Source organism: Hemiscyllium ocellatum, unplaced genomic scaffold, assembly GCF_020745735.1.
Source record: "Hemiscyllium ocellatum isolate sHemOce1 unplaced genomic scaffold, sHemOce1.pat.X.cur. scaffold_2460_pat_ctg1, whole genome shotgun sequence".
Classification (NCBI taxonomy): Eukaryota; Metazoa; Chordata; class Chondrichthyes; order Orectolobiformes; family Hemiscylliidae; genus Hemiscyllium; species Hemiscyllium ocellatum.
This window is the reverse complement of record NW_026868098.1, coordinates 13,889-30,379: the sequence shown is the minus strand read 5'-3', so window position 1 is coordinate 30,379 and position 16,491 is coordinate 13,889. Positions and strand designations below refer to the sequence as shown.

The 16,491-nt window shown below is 45.0% G+C and overlaps 6 non-coding genes across 6 annotated transcripts; all 6 read left to right on the top strand.

Annotated features, from left to right (window-relative positions):
* Window positions 1-320: 320 nt before the first annotated feature.
* trnal-uag (transfer RNA leucine (anticodon UAG)) lies at window positions 321-402 on the top strand. Its single transcript has one exon. It is a non-coding gene; the product is annotated as a tRNA-Leu (tRNA).
* A 2,827-nt stretch (window positions 403-3,229) lies between these two features.
* trnal-uag (transfer RNA leucine (anticodon UAG)) lies at window positions 3,230-3,311 on the top strand. The gene has a single exon. It is a non-coding gene; the product is annotated as a tRNA-Leu (tRNA).
* A 2,832-nt stretch (window positions 3,312-6,143) lies between these two features.
* Window positions 6,144-6,225, top strand: trnal-uag (transfer RNA leucine (anticodon UAG)). Its single transcript has one exon. It is a non-coding gene; the product is annotated as a tRNA-Leu (tRNA).
* Window positions 6,226-9,055: 2,830 nt separating this feature from the next.
* Window positions 9,056-9,135, top strand: trnal-uag (transfer RNA leucine (anticodon UAG)). The gene has a single exon. It is a non-coding gene; the product is annotated as a tRNA-Leu (tRNA).
* Window positions 9,136-11,964: 2,829 nt separating this feature from the next.
* On the top strand, window positions 11,965-12,045 carry trnal-uag (transfer RNA leucine (anticodon UAG)). Its single transcript has one exon. It is a non-coding gene; the product is annotated as a tRNA-Leu (tRNA).
* Window positions 12,046-14,873: 2,828 nt separating this feature from the next.
* Window positions 14,874-14,954, top strand: trnal-uag (transfer RNA leucine (anticodon UAG)). Its single transcript has one exon. It is a non-coding gene; the product is annotated as a tRNA-Leu (tRNA).
* Window positions 14,955-16,491: the final 1,537 nt, after the last annotated feature.

The window sequence follows — 16,491 nt, the reverse complement described above, 5'->3', positions numbered from 1 at the left end:
CAAAGTAAGAATCGAAATTGCAGTAATGTCAAGCAGTTCATGGTTATTTGACCAAATCATAAGCGAACATGTATGCTCACGCACTCACAGATACATTTGTAGTTGAAAAGAGTCTGAGAAGATAGCCTCAGCTTACCATTGATTTTTATCCGGATTGATGGGCTATCATTATCTGCTGCGAAATTGATATTGTAGCCGGGCACATCCACGCAGCCGTGCGAGTCCGAGAGGGATCATGGAACCCTTTTCACTTGACTTTCCATCTGTTGTTATGCAGGAGCTCAATTGGAAGTGAAAGAAAATGGGGAACTGGCGCAGTTGGTAGTGTGGCCGAGCGGTCTAAGGCGCTGGATTTAGGTTCCAGTCTCGACAGGGGCGTGGGTTCGAATCCCACCACTGCCATTGCTGCTGATCGACTGCAACGGTGCAGCATTGTTGAAATGCTGTTGCCACCACTGATGTTGTTTCGTTCAGAACAAAATTCGATTTGTTTCCCGGGAATTAACTGTCGAGTGGGAAAGTGCCAAATTTCCTCTGCTGTCATGATCGTGTTCGTCTCCCGCGTGGAAAATTGCAAACATCTCTACTGTTGCTTTACGTTCCAAGCATGTTGAGATTTTACTGGAACCGAATGGTGACTGCTATTTCATCGCTGTTGTGAAACAAAGTCCTGCGGTGAGTCGATTCATCGTTATTTGGCTTTCTGGCGAGTGGGAAAATCGTTCCGATGAATTTTGATGTCATATGCTATTGAATTTCTCCAATTTCCTTCGTTTCTGTCCCGGAGACCCCTGAAGGGAAAGGTAATCTAATCGAGACTGTGATTGGTGAAATTCACTTTTTGTGGCCCATTCTTATTATGTTCTTTCTTTCTCTCTTTTCAGCATTGTCTGTGATATGGTGGTGCACTGAGGCTCAAGTATCATTGAAAAGTAATTTGGAATTGCCCTGTTGTTAGTTGTGAGATTACTTTACGGCTCATGCCCTCGGAGTGTCTCACATTTAGCATTCATGCTCACTGTATCTGAAAATGCATTTGGTTTGCCAGTTTTGTTTGTGTTGCGTGCCAAATGTTTTCTGTTTTGCGATTCGTTCAATACATTACGAATTAACAGGCTTTCTGAGGTAATTTCCAGCTGCAAAAACTCCTCAACTGAGAATCTGGGAAAATTTCACAGAGTATGGGCAGTCGCAGCAAAAGTAAGGAAGTCCTTCGTTTCTGCAGTGTTTCACAATACTACCTTTCCAGTGAGCAGTCGAACAGACTAAATGATTGTGCCACAGACTGCGACGGCCAGCTCGGCTAAAAAGTTATCCTTTTAAAGCCGGTGTAAGCAACACAACGTTATTGGGCTACACCGCGTGAAAACAGATACTTCGGTGTATCTCGTCCATGCATACCACACAGCCAAAATTAAACAACTCCCATGAAACAACGAGCATTTGGAAACAGAAAGGTGAAAGGTAGAACGTCTTCAACTTTCAGTGTCGGATACCACTGAGCTGCAGCAGGGGCGGCTGTGGGCTTGTTTCTGTAGCATAGTGATCAGCACGTTCACCTTCCGCAAGATAGGTTCCCGCGGTCGAAACTGTTTTGTTCTTCATCTGCAGCCTTTTACATGGACAAGAACGGAGCTTTCCTGCTTGCTTTCCCATCTGCAAACCTGCCTTCGAATTTGCTTGAACAAATCTGCTCTCGTAGTGAAATGCAATGCATTTCCATTTGATTACTGTGCAGAGCATTGTAAAGATATTCTACAAACTGCTTCTGATCATGTGCCATTCAGTTTGAGAGTGTAGTTACCGATCCTTCCACGAAGAGCAATACTGCATTTGCATTCCTTGCTGAGGCGGCCCGGTTCAAAGACAGGGAAGAAGGTGATGCGCTGTGTCACAGTGCACCACGGATTCCTGAACTATTCTGTCTGCCAAATGTACCCCAAAGTCGAATCTGAAAGGCCTCATTTGGAAGCTGTCTGTCGTTATTCAAAGTGCGAGAATTGGCACCAGAGGTCCTGCATCATGTTTTGGAGCAGTTCGCACGTTAGTGGCTCATTCAATCAGCAACAGCAATGAAAGAAATTGCACTCTCAGAGGAAGCTCTGGACCTGTGCTTTCAAAGCTAGCATTAAGGTGCGCCCCGAGATCTAAGCCATGTTGGAATTTAAACGGAGGAATCGACAAAGAGGCTGCAGAATAACATCGCATCCTTTTGGTTTTCATTAAATCACTGATGAGCAGGAAAATGTAAACGGGGAGAGCGACTGGAAAGTGAGGCAGTTGCAGCTCTGTTGAAACTCCTTCTTTTTGAGTCACTCAGCAACAAGAGGCGTGAAGGTGACTCAGGCGTGAGAGCTCTTCACATCGAGAACAAAAAGCAATCAAGTGCAGTTAGCACCACTCCCGGAGTGGGGGTGGGGTGAGATAATTAGCTTTTGATTTCAGTTCCTCTGTTCAGAAACTGCCTTTTAAATTGAGGTGAACAGAAACTGCATTTCTAATAAGCACCATGGAATTTAGCAAGATTTTTTGAGTCGCTTCTCGTCGATTCCCACGCAGGTTTCCAACTCAGTTGATGTCGATGTGGCTCATGTCCAGGTGAACATCCCTGCAGCCAATTGCATAAAAGGCAAGGAAAGTGGCATCTCGAACTGGCCCCGAGGTCAGAGCATCCTCACAATGTGATCGGTCGTTCTCGGATTGTAATGCTACCTCCGGTGTTAGTGTGGAGAACATTCTTTGGGACTATTATTCTACAAAACAGACACAGTGACTGAAACTATGCTGCACGGTATGATGTGGAACACGGCCTGCTCAGCTTTGTTTATTTTCCCTGTAGTCCGGTGTGTTTCATGTTCCGTGTAAACGTCAAAGTTGTCCTATTTCGAGCAATGGGTGAAATCATTTAGCAAAGTAAGAATCGAAATTGCAGTAATGTCAAGCAGTTCATGGTTATTTGACCAAATCATAAGCGAACATGTATGCTCACGCACTCACAGATACATTTGTAGTTGAAAAGAGTCTGAGAAGATAGCCTCAGCTTACCATTGATTTTTATCCGGATTGATGGGCTATCATTATCTGCTGCGAAATTGATATTGTAGCCGGGCACATCCACGCAGCCGTGCGAGTCCGAGAGGGATCATGGAACCCTTTTCACTTGACTTTCCATCTGTTGTTATGCAGGAGCTCAATTGGAAGTGAAAGAAAATGGGGAACTGGCGCAGTTGGTAGTGTGGCCGAGCGGTCTAAGGCGCTGGATTTAGGTTCCAGTCTCGACAGGGGCGTTGGTTCGAATCCCACCACTGCCATTGCTGCTGATCGACTGCAACGGTGCAGCATTGTTGAAATGCTGTTGCCACCACTGATGTTGTTTCGTTCAGAACAAAATTCGATTTGTTTCCCCGGGAATTAACTGTCGAGTGGGAAAGTGCCAAATTTCCTCTGCTGTCATGATCGTGTTCGTCTCCCGCGTGGAAAATTGCAAACATCTCTACTGTTGCTTTACGTTCCAAGCATGTTGAGATTTTACTGGAACCGAATGGTGACTGCTATTTCATCGCTGTTGTGAAACAAAGTCCTGCGGTGAGTCGATTCATCGTTATTTGGCTTTCTGGCGAGTGGGAAAATCGTTCCGATGAATTTTGATGTCATATGCTATTGAATTTCTCCAATTTCCTTCGTTTCTGTCCCGGAGACCCCTGAAGGGAAAGGTAATCTAATCGAGACTGTGATTGGTGAAATTCACTTTTTGTGGCCCATTCTTATTATGTTCTTTCTTTCTCTCTTTTCAGCATTGTCTGTGATATGGTGGTGCACTGAGGCTCAAGTATCATTGAAAAGTAATTTGGAATTGCCCTGTTGTTAGTTGTGAGATTACTTTACGGCTCATGCCCTCGGAGTGTCTCACATTTAGCATTCATGCTCACTGTATCTGAAAATGCATTTGGTTTGCCAGTTTTGTTTGTGTTGCGTGCCAAATGTTTTCTGTTTTGCGATTCGTTCAATACATTACGAATTAACAGGCTTTCTGAGGTAATTTCCAGCTGCAAAAACTCCTCAACTGAGAATCTGGGAAAATTTCACAGAGTATGGTCAGTCGCAGCAAAAGTAAGGAAGTCCTTCGTTTCTGCAGTGTTTCACAATACTACCTTTCCAGTGAGCAGTCGAACAGACTAAATGATTGTGCCACAGACTGCGACGGCCAGCTCGGCTAAAAAGTTATCCTTTTAAAGCCGGTGTAAGCAACACAACGTTATTGGGCTACACCGCGTGAAAACAGATACTTCGGTGTATCTCGTCCATGCATACCACACAGCCAAAATTAAACAACTCCCATGAAACAACGAGCATTTGGAAACAGAAAGGTGAAAGGTAGAACGTCTTCAACTTTCAGTGTCGGATACCACTGAGCTGCAGCAGGGGCGGCTGTGGGCTTGTTTCTGTAGCATAGTGATCAGCACGTTCACCTTCCGCAAGATAGGTTCCCGCGGTCGAAACTGTTTTGTTCTTCATCTGCAGCCTTTTACATGGACAAGAACGGAGCTTTCCTGCTTGCTTTCCCATCTGCAAACCTGCCTTCGAATTTGCTTGAACAAATCTGCTCTCGTAGTGAAATGCAATGCATTTCCATTTGATTACTGTGCAGAGCATTGTAAAGATATTCTACAAACTGCTTCTGATCATGTGCCATTCAGTTTGAGAGTGTAGTTACCGATCCTTCCACGAAGAGCAATACTGCATTTGCATTCCTTGCTGAGGCGGCCCGGTTCAAAGACAGGGAAGAAGGTGATGCGCTGGTGTCACAGTGCACCACGGATTCCTGAACTATTCTGTCTGCCAAATGTACCCCAAAGTCGAATCTGAAAGGCCTCATTTGGAAGCTGTCTGTCGTTATTCAAAGTGCGAGAATTGGCACCAGAGGTCCTGCATCATGTTTTGGAGCAGTTCGCACGTTAGTGGCTCATTCAATCAGCAACAGCAATGAAAGAAATTGCACTCTCAGAGGAAGCTCTGGACCTGTGCTTTCAAAGCTAGCATTAAGGTGCGCCCCGAGATCTAAGCCATGTTGGAATTTAAACGGAGGAATCGACAAAGAGGCTGCAGAATAACATCGCATCCTTTTGGTTTTCATTAAATCACTGATGAGCAGGAAAATGTAAACGGGGAGAGCGACTGGGAAAGTGAGGCAGTTGCAGCTCTGTTGAAACTCCTTCTTTTTGAGTCACTCAGCAACAAGAGGCGTGAAGGTGACTCAGGCGTGAGAGCTCTTCACATCGAGAACAAAAAGCAATCAAGTGCAGTTAGCACCACTCCCGGAGTGGGGGTGGGGTGAGATAATTAGCTTTTGATTTCAGTTCCTCTGTTCAGAAACTGCCTTTTAAATTGAGGTGAACAGAAACTGCATTTCTAATAAGCACCATGGAATTTAGCAAGATTTTTTGAGTCGCTTCTCGTCGATTCCCACGCAGGTTTCCAACTCAGTTGATGTCGATGTGGCTCATGTCCAGGTGTGAACATCCCTGCAGCCAATTGCATAAAAGGCAAGGAAAGTGGCATCTCGAACTGGCCCCGAGGTCAGAGCATCCTCACAATGTGATCGGTCGTTCTCGGATTGTAATGCTACCTCCGGTGTTAGTGTGGAGAACATTCTTTGGGACTATTATTCTACAAAACAGACACAGTGACTGAAACTATGCTGCACGGTATGATGTGGAACACGGCCTGCTCAGCTTTGTTTATTTTCCCTGTAGTCCGGTGTGTTTCATGTTCCGTGTAAACGTCAAAGTTGTCCTATTTCGAGCAATGGGTGAAATCATTTAGCAAAGTAAGAATCGAAATTGCAGTAATGTCAAGCAGTTCATGGTTATTTGACCAAATCATAAGCGAACATGTATGCTCACGCACTCACAGATACATTTGTAGTTGAAAAGAGTCTGAGAAGATAGCCTCAGCTTACCATTGATTTTTATCCGGATTGATGGGCTATCATTATCTGCTGCGAAATTGATATTGTAGCCGGGCACATCCACGCAGCCGTGCGAGTCCGAGAGGGATCATGGAACCCTTTTCACTTGACTTTCCATCTGTTGTTATGCAGGAGCTCAATTGGAAGTGAAAGAAAATGGGGAACTGGCGCAGTTGGTAGTGTGGCCGAGCGGTCTAAGGCGCTGGATTTAGGTTCCAGTCTCGACAGGGGCGTGGGTTCGAATCCCACCACTGCCATTGCTGCTGATCGACTGCAACGGTGCAGCATTGTTGAAATGCTGTTGCCACCACTGATGTTGTTTCGTTCAGAACAAAATTCGATTTGTTTCCCGGGAATTAACTGTCGAGTGGGAAAGTGCCAAATTTCCTCTGCTGTCATGATCGTGTTCGTCTCCCGCGTGGAAAATTGCAAACATCTCTACTGTTGCTTTACGTTCCAAGCATGTTGAGATTTTACTGGAACCGAATGGTGACTGCTATTTCATCGCTGTTGTGAAACAAAGTCCTGCGGTGAGTCGATTCATCGTTATTTGGCTTTCTGGCGAGTGGGAAAATCGTTCCGATGAATTTTGATGTCATATGCTATTGAATTTCTCCAATTTCCTTCGTTTCTGTCCCGGAGACCCCTGAAGGGAAAGGTAATCTAATCGAGACTGTGATTGGTGAAATTCACTTTTTGTGGCCCATTCTTATTATGTTCTTTCTTTCTCTCTTTTCAGCATTGTCTGTGATATGGTGGTGCACTGAGGCTCAAGTATCATTGAAAAGTAATTTGGAATTGCCCTGTTGTTAGTTGTGAGATTACTTTACGGCTCATGCCCTCGGAGTGTCTCACATTTAGCATTCATGCTCACTGTATCTGAAAATGCATTTGGTTTGCCAGTTTTGTTTGTGTTGCGTGCCAAATGTTTTCTGTTTTGCGATTCGTTCAATACATTACGAATTAACAGGCTTTCTGAGGTAATTTCCAGCTGCAAAAACTCCTCAACTGAGAATCTGGGAAAATTTCACAGAGTATGGTCAGTCGCAGCAAAAGTAAGGAAGTCCTTCGTTTCTGCAGTGTTTCACAATACTACCTTTCCAGTGAGCAGTCGAACAGACTAAATGATTGTGCCACAGACTGCGACGGCCAGCTCGGCTAAAAAGTTATCCTTTTAAAGCCGGTGTAAGCAACACAACGTTATTGGGCTACACCGCGTGAAAACAGATACTTCGGTGTATCTCGTCCATGCATACCACACAGCCAAAATTAAACAACTCCCATGAAACAACGAGCATTTGGAAACAGAAAGGTGAAAGGTAGAACGTCTTCAACTTTCAGTGTCGGATACCACTGAGCTGCAGCAGGGGCGGCTGTGGGCTTGTTTCTGTAGCATAGTGATCAGCACGTTCACCTTCCGCAAGATAGGTTCCCGCGGTCGAAACTGTTTTGTTCTTCATCTGCAGCCTTTTACATGGACAAGAACGGAGCTTTCTGCTTGCTTTCCCATCTGCAAACCTGCCTTCGAATTTGCTTGAACAAATCTGCTCTCGTAGTGAAATGCAATGCATTTCCATTTGATTACTGTGCAGAGCATTGTAAAGATATTCTACAAACTGCTTCTGATCATGTGCCATTCAGTTTGAGAGTGTAGTTACCGATCCTTCCACGAAGAGCAATACTGCATTTGCATTCCTTGCTGAGGCGGCCCGGTTCAAAGACAGGGAAGAAGGTGATGCGCTGGTGTCACAGTGCACCACGGATTCCTGAACTATTCTGTCTGCCAAATGTACCCCAAAGTCGTATCTGAAAGGCCTCATTTGGAAGCTGTCTGTCGTTATTCAAAGTGCGAGAATTGGCACCAGAGGTCCTGCATCATGTTTTGGAGCAGTTCGCACGTTAGTGGCTCATTCAATCAGCAACAGCAATGAAAGAAATTGCACTCTCAGAGGAAGCTCTGGACCTGTGCTTTCAAAGCTAGCATTAAGGTGCGCCCCGAGATCTAAGCCATGTTGGAATTTAAACGGAGGAATCGACAAAGAGGCTGCAGAATAACATCGCATCCTTTTGGTTTTCATTAAATCACTGATGAGCAGGAAAATGTAAACGGGGAGAGCGACTGGGAAAGTGAGGCAGTTGCAGCTCTGTTGAAACTCCTTCTTTTTGAGTCACTCAGCAACAAGAGGCGTGAAGGTGACTCAGGCGTGAGAGCTCTTCACATCGAGAACAAAAAGCAATCAAGTGCAGTTAGCACCACTCCCGGAGTGGGGGTGGGGTGAGATAATTAGCTTTTGATTTCAGTTCCTCTGTTCAGAAACTGCCTTTTAAATTGAGGTGAACAGAAACTGCATTTCTAATAAGCACCATGGAATTTAGCAAGATTTTTTGAGTCGCTTCTCGTCGATTCCCACGCAGGTTTCCAACTCAGTTGATGTCGATGTGGCTCATGTCCAGGTGTGAACATCCCTGCAGCCAATTGCATAAAAGGCAAGGAAAGTGGCATCTCGAACTGGCCCCGAGGTCAGAGCATCCTCACAATGTGATCGGTCGTTCTCGGATTGTAATGCTACCTCCGGTGTTAGTGTGGAGAACATTCTTTGGGACTATTATTCTACAAAACAGACACAGTGACTGAAACTATGCTGCACGGTATGATGTGGAACACGGCCTGCTCAGCTTTGTTTATTTTCCCTGTAGTCCGGTGTGTTTCATGTTCCGTGTAAACGTCAAAGTTGTCCTATTTCGAGCAATGGGTGAAATCATTTAGCAAAGTAAGAATCGAAATTGCAGTAATGTCAAGCAGTTCATGGTTATTTGACCAAATCATAAGCGAACATGTATGCTCACGCACTCACAGATACATTTGTAGTTGAAAAGAGTCTGAGAAGATAGCCTCAGCTTACCATTGATTTTTATCCGGATTGATGGGCTATCATTATCTGCTGCGAAATTGATATTGTAGCCGGGCACATCCACGCAGCCGTGCGAGTCCGAGAGGGATCATGGAACCCTTTTCACTTGACTTTCCATCTGTTGTTATGCAGGAGCTCAATTGGAAGTGAAAGAAAATGGGGAACTGGCGCAGTTGGTAGTGTGGCCGAGCGGTCTAAGGCGCTGGATTTAGGTTCCAGTCTCGACAGGGCGTGGTTCGAATCCCACCACTGCCATTGCTGCTGATCGACTGCAACGGTGCAGCATTGTTGAAATGCTGTTGCCACCACTGATGTTGTTTCGTTCAGAACAAAATTCGATTTGTTTCCCCGGGAATTAACTGTCGAGTGGGAAAGTGCCAAATTTCCTCTGCTGTCATGATCGTGTTCGTCTCCCGCGTGGAAAATTGCAAACATCTCTACTGTTGCTTTACGTTCCAAGCATGTTGAGATTTTACTGGAACCGAATGGTGACTGCTATTTCATCGCTGTTGTGAAACAAAGTCCTGCGGTGAGTCGATTCATCGTTATTTGGCTTTCTGGCGAGTGGGAAAATCGTTCCGATGAATTTTGATGTCATATGCTATTGAATTTCTCCAATTTCCTTCGTTTCTGTCCCGGAGACCCCTGAAGGGAAAGGTAATCTAATCGAGACTGTGATTGGTGAAATTCACTTTTTGTGGCCCATTCTTATTATGTTCTTTCTTTCTCTCTTTTCAGCATTGTCTGTGATATGGTGGTGCACTGAGGCTCAAGTATCATTGAAAAGTAATTTGGAATTGCCCTGTTGTTAGTTGTGAGATTACTTTACGGCTCATGCCCTCGGAGTGTCTCACATTTAGCATTCATGCTCACTGTATCTGAAAATGCATTTGGTTTGCCAGTTTTGTTTGTGTTGCGTGCCAAATGTTTTCTGTTTTGCGATTCGTTCAATACATTACGAATTAACAGGCTTTCTGAGGTAATTTCCAGCTGCAAAAACTCCTCAACTGAGAATCTGGGAAAATTTCACAGAGTATGGTCAGTCGCAGCAAAAGTAAGGAAGTCCTTCGTTTCTGCAGTGTTTCACAATACTACCTTTCCAGTGAGCAGTCGAACAGACTAAATGATTGTGCCACAGACTGCGACGGCCAGCTCGGCTAAAAAGTTATCCTTTAAAGCCGGTGTAAGCAACACAACGTTATTGGGCTACACCGCGTGAAAACAGATACTTCGGTGTATCTCGTCCATGCATACCACACAGCCAAAATTAAACAACTCCCATGAAACAACGAGCATTTGGAAACAGAAAGGTGAAAGGTAGAACGTCTTCAACTTTCAGTGTCGGATACCACTGAGCTGCAGCAGGGGCGGCTGTGGGCTTGTTCTGTAGCATAGTGATCAGCACGTTCACCTTCCGCAAGATAGGTTCCCGCGGTCGAAACTGTTTTGTTCTTCATCTGCAGCCTTTTACATGGACAAGAACGGAGCTTTCCTGCTTGCTTTCCCATCTGCAAACCTGCCTTCGAATTTGCTTGAACAAATCTGCTCTCGTAGTGAAATGCAATGCATTTCCATTTGATTACTGTGCAGAGCATTGTAAAGATATTCTACAAACTGCTTCTGATCATGTGCCATTCAGTTTGAGAGTGTAGTTACCGATCCTTCCACGAAGAGCAATACTGCATTTGCATTCCTTGCTGAGGCGGCCCGGTTCAAAGACAGGGAAGAAGGTGATGCGCTGGTGTCACAGTGCACCACGGATTCCTGAACTATTCTGTCTGCCAAATGTACCCCAAAGTCGAATCTGAAAGGCCTCATTTGGAAGCTGTCTGTCGTTATTCAAAGTGCGAGAATTGGCACCAGAGGTCCTGCATCATGTTTTGGAGCAGTTCGCACGTTAGTGGCTCATTCAATCAGCAACAGCAATGAAAGAAATTGCACTCTCAGAGGAAGCTCTGGACCTGTGCTTTCAAAGCTAGCATTAAGGTGCGCCCCGAGATCTAAGCCATGTTGGAATTTAAACGGAGGAATCGACAAAGAGGCTGCAGAATAACATCGCATCCTTTTGGTTTTCATTAAATCACTGATGAGCAGGAAAATGTAAACGGGGAGAGCGACTGGGAAAGTGAGGCAGTTGCAGCTCTGTTGAAACTCCTTCTTTTTGAGTCACTCAGCAACAAGAGGCGTGAAGGTGACTCAGGCGTGAGAGCTCTTCACATCGAGAACAAAAAGCAATCAAGTGCAGTTAGCACCACTCCCGGAGTGGGGGTGGGGTGAGATAATTAGCTTTTGATTTCAGTTCCTCTGTTCAGAAACTGCCTTTTAAATTGAGGTGAACAGAAACTGCATTTCTAATAAGCACCATGGAATTTAGCAAGATTTTTTGAGTCGCTTCTCGTCGATTCCCACGCAGGTTTCCAACTCAGTTGATGTCGATGTGGCTCATGTCAGGTGTGAACATCCCTGCAGCCAATTGCATAAAAGGCAAGGAAAGTGGCATCTCGAACTGGCCCCGAGGTCAGAGCATCCTCACAATGTGATCGGTCGTTCTCGGATTGTAATGCTACCTCCGGTGTTAGTGTGGAGAACATTCTTTGGGACTATTATTCTACAAAACAGACACAGTGACTGAAACTATGCTGCACGGTATGATGTGGAACACGGCCTGCTCAGCTTTGTTTATTATCCCTGTAGTCCGGTGTGTTTCATGTTCCGTGTAAACGTCAAAGTTGTCCTATTTCGAGCAATGGGTGAAATCATTTAGCAAAGTAAGAATCGAAATTGCAGTAATGTCAAGCAGTTCATGGTTATTTGACCAAATCATAAGCGAACATGTATGCTCACGCACTCACAGATACATTTGTAGTTGAAAAGAGTCTGAGAAGATAGCCTCAGCTTACCAGTGATTTTTATCCGGATTGATGGGCTATCATTATCTGCTGCGAAATTGATATTGTAGCCGGGCACATCCACGCAGCCGTGCGAGTCCGAGAGGGATCATGGAACCCTTTTCACTTGACTTTCCATCTGTTGTTATGCAGGAGCTCAATTGGAAGTGAAAGAAAATGGGGAACAGGCGCAGTTGGTAGTGTGGCCGAGCGGTCTAAGGCGCTGGATTTAGGTTCCAGTCTCGACAGGGGCGTGGTTCGAATCCCACCACTGCCATTGCTGCTGATCGACTGCAACGGTGCAGCATTGTTGAAATGCTGTTGCCACCACTGATGTTGTTTCGTTCAGAACAAAATTCGATTTGTTTCCCCGGGAATTAACTGTCGAGTGGGAAAGTGCCAAATTTCCTCTGCTGTCATGATCGTGTTCGTCTCCCGCGTGGAAAATTGCAAACATCTCTACTGTTGCTTTACGTTCCAAGCATGTTGAGATTTTACTGGAACCGAATGGTGACTGCTATTTCATCGCTGTTGTGAAACAAAGTCCTGCGGTGAGTCGATTCATCGTTATTTGGCTTTCTGGCGAGTGGGAAAATCGTTCCGATGAATTTTGATGTCATATGCTATTGAATTTCTCCAATTTCCTTCGTTTCTGTCCCGGAGACCCCTGAAGGGAAAGGTAATCTAATCGAGACTGTGATTGGTGAAATTCACTTTTTGTGGCCCATTCTTATTATGTTCTTTCTTTCTCTCTTTTCAGCATTGTCTGTGATATGGTGGTGCACTGAGGCTCAAGTATCATTGAAAAGTAATTTGGAATTGCCCTGTTGTTAGTTGTGAGATTACTTTACGGCTCATGCCCTCGGAGTGTCTCACATTTAGCATTCATGCTCACTGTATCTGAAAATGCATTTGGTTTGCCAGTTTTGTTTGTGTTGCGTGCCAAATGTTTTCTGTTTTGCGATTCGTTCAATACATTACGAATTAACAGGCTTTCTGAGGTAATTTCCAGCTGCAAAAACTCCTCAACTGAGAATCTGGGAAAATTTCACAGAGTATGGTCAGTCGCAGCAAAAGTAAGGAAGTCCTTCGTTTCTGCAGTGTTTCACAATACTACCTTTCCAGTGAGCAGTCGAACAGACTAAATGATTGTGCCACAGACTGCGACGGCCAGCTCGGCTAAAAAGTTATCCTTTAAAGCCGGTGTAAGCAACACAACGTTATTGGGCTACACCGCGTGAAACAGATACTTCGGTGTATCTCGTCCATGCATACCACACAGCCAAAATTAAACAACTCCCATGAAACAACGAGCATTTGGAAACAGAAAGGTGAAAGGTAGAACGTCTTCAACTTTCAGTGTCGGATACCACTGAGCTGCAGCAGGGCGGCTGTGGGCTTGTTTCTGTAGCATAGTGATCAGCACGTTCACCTTCCGCAAGATAGGTTCCCGCGGTCGAAACTGTTTTGTTCTTCATCTGCAGCCTTTTACATGGACAAGAACGGAGCTTTCCTGCTTGCTTTCCCATCTGCAAACCTGCCTTCGAATTTGCTTGAACAAATCTGCTCTCGTAGTGAAATGCAATGCATTTCCATTTGATTACTGTGCAGAGCATTGTAAAGATATTCTACAAACTGCTTCTGATCATGTGCCATTCAGTTTGAGAGTGTAGTTACCGATCCTTCCACGAAGAGCAATACTGCATTTGCATTCCTTGCTGAGGCGGCCCGGTTCAAAGACAGGGAAGAAGGTGATGCGCTGGTGTCACAGTGCACCACGGATTCCTGAACTATTCTGTCTGCCAAATGTACCCCAAAGTCGAATCTGAAAGGCCTCATTTGGAAGCTGTCTGTCGTTATTCAAAGTGCGAGAATTGGCACCAGAGGTCCTGCATCATGTTTTGGAGCAGTTCGCACGTTAGTGGCTCATTCAATCAGCAACAGCAATGAAAGAAATTGCACTCTCAGAGGAAGCTCTGGACCTGTGCTTTCAAAGCTAGCATTAAGGTGCGCCCCGAGATCTAAGCCATGTTGGAATTTAAACGGAGGAATCGACAAAGAGGCTGCAGAATAACATCGCATCCTTTTGGTTTTCATTAAATCACTGATGAGCAGGAAAATGTAAACGGGGAGAGCGACTGGGAAAGTGAGGCAGTTGCAGCTCTGTTGAAACTCCTTCTTTTTGAGTCACTCAGCAACAAGAGGCGTGAAGGTGACTCAGGCGTGAGAGCTCTTCACATCGAGAACAAAAAGCAATCAAGTGCAGTTAGCACCACTCCCGGAGTGGGGTGGGGTGAGATAATTAGCTTTTGATTTCAGTTCCTCTGTTCAGAAACTGCCTTTTAAATTGAGGTGAACAGAAACTGCATTTCTAATAAGCACCATGGAATTTAGCAAGATTTTTTGAGTCGCTTCTCGTCGATTCCCACGCAGGTTTCCAACTCAGTTGATGTCGATGTGGCTCATGTCCAGGTGTGAACATCCCTGCAGCCAATTGCATAAAAGGCAAGGAAAGTGGCATCTCGAACTGGCCCCGAGGTCAGAGCATCCTCACAATGTGATCGGTCGTTCTCGGATTGTAATGCTACCTCCGGTGTTAGTGTGGAGAACATTCTTTGGGACTATTATTCTACAAAACAGACACAGTGACTGAAACTATGCTGCACGGTATGATGTGGAACACGGCCTGCTCAGCTTTGTTTATTTTCCCTGTAGTCCGGTGTGTTTCATGTTCCGTGTAAACGTCAAAGTTGTCCTATTTCGAGCAATGGGTGAAATCATTTAGCAAAGTAAGAATCGAAATTGCAGTAATGTCAAGCAGTTCATGGTTATTTGACCAAATCATAAGCGAACATGTATGCTCACGCACTCACAGATACATTTGTAGTTGAAAAGAGTCTGAGAAGATAGCCTCAGCTTACCATTGATTTTTATCCGGATTGATGGGCTATCATTATCTGCTGCGAAATTGATATTGTAGCCGGGCACATCCACGCAGCCGTGCGAGTCCGAGAGGGATCATGGAACCCTTTTCACTTGACTTTCCATCTGTTGTTATGCAGGAGCTCAATTGGAAGTGAAAGAAAATGGGGAACTGGCGCAGTTGGTAGTGTGGCCGAGCGGTCTAAGGCGCTGGATTTAGGTTCCAGTCTCGACAGGGGCGTGGTTCGAATCCCACCACTGCCATTGCTGCTGATCGACTGCAACGGTGCAGCATTGTTGAAATGCTGTTGCCACCACTGATGTTGTTTCGTTCAGAACAAAATTCGATTTGTTTCCCCGGGAATTAACTGTCGAGTGGGAAAGTGCCAAATTTCCTCTGCTGTCATGATCGTGTTCGTCTCCCGCGTGGAAAATTGCAAACATCTCTACTGTTGCTTTACGTTCCAAGCATGTTGAGATTTTACTGGAACCGAATGGTGACTGCTATTTCATCGCTGTTGTGAAACAAAGTCCTGCGGTGAGTCGATTCATCGTTATTTGGCTTTCTGGCGAGTGGGAAAATCGTTCCGATGAATTTTGATGTCATATGCTATTGAATTTCTCCAATTTCCTTCGTTTCTGTCCCGGAGACCCCTGAAGGGAAAGGTAATCTAATCGAGACTGTGATTGGTGAAATTCACTTTTTGTGGCCCATTCTTATTATGTTCTTTCTTTCTCTCTTTTCAGCATTGTCTGTGATATGGTGGTGCACTGAGGCTCAAGTATCATTGAAAAGTAATTTGGAATTGCCCTGTTGTTAGTTGTGAGATTACTTTACGGCTCATGCCCTCGGAGTGTCTCACATTTAGCATTCATGCTCACTGTATCTGAAAATGCATTTGGTTTGCCAGTTTTGTTTGTGTTGCGTGCCAAATGTTTTCTGTTTTGCGATTCGTTCAATACATTACGAATTAACAGGCTTTCTGAGGTAATTTCCAGCTGCAAAAACTCCTCAACTGAGAATCTGGGAAAATTTCACAGAGTATGGTCAGTCGCAGCAAAAGTAAGGAAGTCCTTCGTTTCTGCAGTGTTTCACAATACTACCTTTCCAGTGAGCAGTCGAACAGACTAAATGATTGTGCCACAGACTGCGACGGCCAGCTCGGCTAAAAAGTTATCCTTTTAAAGCCGGTGTAAGCAACACAACGTTATTGGGCTACACCGCGTGAAAACAGATACTTCGGTGTATCTCGTCCATGCATACCACACAGCCAAAATTAAACAACTCCCATGAAACAACGAGCATTTGGAAACAGAAAGGTGAAAGGTAGAACGTCTTCAACTTTCAGTGTCGGATACCACTGAGCTGCAGCAGGGCGGCTGTGGGCTTGTTTCTGTAGCATAGTGATCAGCACGTTCACCTTCCGCAAGATAGGTTCCCGCGGTCGAAACTGTTTTGTTCTTCATCTGCAGCCTTTTACATGGACAAGAACGGAGCTTTCCTGCTTGCTTTCCCATCTGCAAACCTGCCTTCGAATTTGCTTGAACAAATCTGCTCTCGTAGTGAAATGCAATGCATTTCCATTTGATTACTGTGCAGAGCATTGTAAAGATATTCTACAAACTGCTTCTGATCATGTGCCATTCAGTTTGAGAGTGTAGTTACCGATCCTTCCACGAAGAGCAATACTGCATTTGCATTCCTTGCTGAGGCGGCCCGGTTCAAAGACAGGGAAGAAGGTGATGCGCTGGTGTCACAGTGCACCACGGATTCCTGAACTATTCTGTCTGCCAAATGTAC